Raw genomic sequence first — 5,071 nt, 5'->3', positions numbered from 1 at the left:
TGGTAGGTTCTCAAATACTGTGGGGATGGAGGCAATATAAGTCAGTAGATGAGATAGTAAAGGAATGTAGCCATGTGATTACTCACAGCTCCTACCTTAATGGTTCCAATAGAAAGTGCAATAAAAATTGGAATTAAAATAGCATCAGTGTGAGCAGATTTCTCCATTTTTGTCATTGCTGGCAAAAGTGTACAAAAATTATAACATACATTTGTTCTTTTTAGTAGGGCAGCCCCCAGCTATTGTAATGAAGGTCATAGGTAAGTTATGTAACTAGATGTGTTTGTCTATGCATGTTTTTCTCTCCATTTCTTTGGATTATATTGGGCCTAAGGATTTTGCCAGTAAGTGTTGCTGAGTTTGATTGCATCAATACAAATACAGATAAAGCCTCATCAACCTCACATGGTTACAGTAGGAGCAAACTGGTCTCCCACAGCAGGTGAAATTCACTCCTGTGCCAAGAGCCAGCACAAGGCTTCTGCGTCCCTTACTTCTCATTTAAGCCCTATTTTGAAGATTTACAGGCAGCATAGGCTTTGCTGCTGGTCCTCTGCATGGGGATGATTTTTAATTTGCATATCTGTAGTTTCACAAGTATCCAGTTGTTTTCACCTTATTATAAATGTTGAATACTCCAGTAGTATCATAATTGTGCATGGCGGTTTACAGAAGTACTTTCAAACTAGGACCCCATCCAACTCCCATTGTAGTCAATTTCAAAATTCCCACTGACTTCACTGGGAGTAAAAATACAAACCCAGGTGAACAAAGGTAAGACACTATAATTCATATAATGGTGCAAATCAAGCTTCTGAATTGTGGACCAGATCCCCATGCAGACTTGTGGATCTGACCCAGCATGCAGAAACCTGATTTGCAATATAATCCAGGCCAGCTGTGCTCTGTGTCACCTTACTGCTCCTCTGATCCTGGAACCAACCCTGGAGCAAGTTAGAGCTGCCTAATGGCTGTTTTAAACTATACCAGCAGGAATGATCCATTCTGGCTATACTTACTCCTGCCATTAACCATGCCCCAAGCCTCTCCTTTATCCTGTGGTGTAGGGGAGCAGGTAGAGTGGCATACAACCTATGTCAGGGAAATTCTCCACTGGACAGCTGACAACCCAGGCTTTTTAAAAAGTCTAGCTATTTGTTTACTGTCTGTCTCCAACTCCAAAGGGAGCTGAGTATTTCCTCATATTTCATGCCCAGATGTGACAGAAGGATCCAGAAGTTTAAAAACAAAGCTTTGAAGGAACTTGGGGAGTTCAATTAGATATGCTTTCATTTGGGTGTATTCATAATGACTGCATTTGAGTCAGGCTGGTTCTGAGTGTATATCCACCAAGCCAATCTGATAACATCCAGTGTTTTTCCCTCTGCGTTTAGTGTTTGTGCCTACTCTTATCAAAGTCAAGAGAATTTTTGCCATTGGTTTCAGTGGGAGCAGGCTGGAGACCCGGACTGTAAAAAGAACAACAACAAAACCTTTTAGTATTACTAATAACGTGCAGTGCTAGAGTACTTACAAGCATTGACAAACTAAGTGAGGTGGGAAAGGAATAAGTAAGGATCATCTCCATCCTGGCTGTGTTTTGGCTGTCTCTGGGATATTTTTAGGACAAAAGTGAAGCAAAGTATTATTTAAGTCATCTCTTACATTAAAAATAATTAACGACATCACCTGGACATTATGTACTGAATGCAACCAATAATAATAACTCTGTGTCTTTTCCTAGCTAAAATTGCAGGGGGAATTTAGGTAGATAGAATGTAATTATCTGAGTTGAAATTTGGTTAGGAAAATGTGGTTAATGCCCATACTCTTATAAGGAACATCATAAGATCTTTAATGCCATAAATGATCTGGACCTACGAGTTACATTCCAGCTGAAAACTGTCCCTTCCTAGGACATTGGTTCAGCACTGGTCCAGAAGATAGAGCACCAATGTCTTCACCAACCAATAACATTTCAAGCAGTGCCTAAATGTTCCTTTGAGGTTTGCAATCCAACTATGGACCCCACCCATCCTGCTTAATTTAAGAGCTCTGGAATGATAACAGCACAGGTAAAAATGACTGCAAGACATACCTGCACAAAAATCCAAAGAAGGTTTGAATCTTATCCTTAAAAACATAACATGGTAGAATCAATTCATGCAACCAACATCATGCAAGAAACACAATAGCCAAAAAAGAGACCAATACATTTTTTAAAAGTGTTCAGAATAAAAAAAAATAGGGAAAATGGGGAGAGCTAATCTGAATGCTATGGTACAGAACAGCAGAATGAAAGTCTAGAAAAGACAGCTTGAGAAGTGAGAGCATATTCCTTATTATTAACCCTAATCAAGCAAATGTTTCCTCCACATGCGTAAATGTCTGCAGGTGAATATCCCCATCGAGTTCAAAGAACAGTTTATTCATGCCACCTGCTGTGCTTGGAGTAAATTAACTACATCACCTGCACTTCAGTAAAACAACATTTATTCTTTTCCTTAGCCCCATTTACAACTAACAACAGTCAAACTTGTTTTTCCCACTAGCTAAGATTAAGTTTTGCTAAACAGACTGGAAGTATCAAAGCAGTAAGGTTGTTTATCCTTCCAGTTTATAAAATGCACCTTGAGGCACATGTCCATGAATTACAAAATTCAATATGATCAGACATTGCTAATAAGAAGAATAGTGGTAAATTCTGCTTTGCTTCCTGAATGCGTAAAATATAGGCATTGAGGGTGAAATTCAATATATACGGCCAACAGTATATGAGATATTTAATTCAAGAGATGAGGCGGTAAGGGGAGGGAGTGCAGATGGAGAGGGTGCATGGGGGGGATCTATGCCCCTTATTTGCCATCATGTAGATGGAGTCTGTAACAGCTTTGAATAGACTGGCATAGAAGAGGCTGTTGGAGTAAGTCAAGACCAGAAGCATGAGTTCTAGAAAGCAGAGCAGAGCCTCCAGGTTCAGAGGGGCTTGCAATGAGCACAGGCTGACATAGTGTCATGGTTCCATAGTGCCATTGCAGCTCCAGGACTTGCCCATAGGTTAGGAGTTGATTTCTATTCCCAACTACTCCTCTGGTGTTCCATGCATAAAACCTCATGCAGTGGAGGGGGTGAATTTCACTCTTAGGAGCACTAATGACTGGGTGTGAAAACCTTGATAGTGTCACATCATGAGGCTATAAATCTTTAACTCACTGTTTGTTTCCCACCTAAGTTTCACTCTGAGTTGTGAGTTCAAAATCTCAAGGCAAAATTCAGTCCAAATGGCCAAGTTTCATTTGGCTTTGCATCAAACCCATTGGAAACTACCCACACTTATCATATCATTTTCATTCAGACCACAATGCCTGATCTGAACCATAAACTTTGGGGAACATTGGAAACAGATGTGGGTCCAAGCTTTACAACTCGGTGCCACCAGGTCTCAGCAGGTGACAGCTGAGGATGCCAAATTCAAGACAGACTGCTGAGAAATAGGGAAGACTCACCCCAAACTGGTGATTATTCTATCATTAGATTATACCAAGCCAGTAACAAAAGTGAACTGTATCACCACACTGGTTAACAAGAAGTCAAAAAGGCATTCCAGCCCTTGGTTCTCCACTCTGACATTGGACTTTCTGATGAGCGGTTACTGAAAACCGGTTTCATCAGTTATAGGGTCCGTCTAATCCCAAGGGACCTGCCACTTAGCCAGGTCAATATATAATTCAGATCTTACCCAATAATCATGCTGATACCAATCCTTTAGTAACTAAAAACTAAAGGTTTACTAATAAAAGAAAAGAAGAAGAGATTTATAAATGGTTAATAGATCATGGACATACAACTGATTGTAAAGTCCTTATATTAGATTTGAAGCAGTGATGGAATAAACTGCTAGCCTGCAAAAGTCTCTCTGGAATTACCCAAAGAGATTGGGGGCCATCAGTCCTTGTTCAAAGCTTCCTTGTTAGAAATCTACTTCAGAGAAATGAAGCAAGAAATGAAGAAAAATCAGAGATGTCTCAGGTGCCTTTTTATAGCCTCTGTCATGTGCATGGAATGTTACTGTCTCAGACAAAGCCCACAGGCCAGGTGCATGGAAAATTAGTGGCCCAAGATGGAGTCTTGGGTCCCATGAGCATATCACATGTCCTTACATGGTTTGCTGACTCACAGAGGCAGTCTATGCCCATATTCTTTCTGAGGTGTCCACAGGAAAGGCTTACTGGGCGGGATGAATTTCTTCAATGGTCCATTGTGATCTGAATGTCCTTAATAGGTCATCAATACATAGCTCTCTGGCCCTAATGTAAATTCTATTGAGGGGGAGGGTGTTACTCAGGACTACAACACGTGTGTAAGATACCAGAACACAGCCAATATTCATAACTTCAGATACAAAGATGATACATGCATATAAACAGAATAATCATACTTAGCAATTCATAACTTTTCTATTGCTACCGTACATGATATACTTTGTATAAGAATTGTTGCAATTGTGTAACAGTGGTAATTGTGTAACCGTGGTAAATGGTCATATTCAATCATACAGCATCACATCAGGCCTATCTATAAATTAGTCCAGGTTCACGTGAAAGGTTTGTGAACTTTTTTACTAAACCTGGGCTGGGTTTTGAGTCTGTAAGGAGGCCCAAACTCAGGTGATTTTTACAAACATTTCATAAAGCTCTACTCACGTCCCTACATAGCTTGGCAAAAGAATTGCAGTCTCCAGCTTATGCAATCTGTTCTGCATTTCATGTTCCCCCAGGCAAGTAATCTAAGCAGCCTTCTCACAGAAACTCTATTGATCAGTCTGTTTAGCCTCCTGCCTAGTAATATAATTATTATAGGAATTGTGAGGTCTGTTTTCTTATATTTTCTTATATTTGCTGGTGGATTGCTACTGCATGACAGCTTCCTCATTCCCAGCAAATCCTTTAAAAGGCTGAATTATTGGACTAGCCACCTCAGCTTTTCAAGAAAAATAATATAGGCACAGGCCATAACAACAGATAATAAAGTGATCTTCAGTCACTCTTTAGGGACTAATCTGTCTCTGTCA

The sequence above is a fragment of the Terrapene carolina genome, unplaced genomic scaffold, assembly GCF_002925995.2.
Source record: "Terrapene carolina triunguis isolate 2854851 unplaced genomic scaffold, T_m_triunguis-2.0 Scaffold58, whole genome shotgun sequence".
NCBI classification, from domain to species: Eukaryota; Metazoa; Chordata; order Testudines; family Emydidae; genus Terrapene; species Terrapene triunguis.
This window is presented reverse-complemented; position numbering follows the sequence as displayed.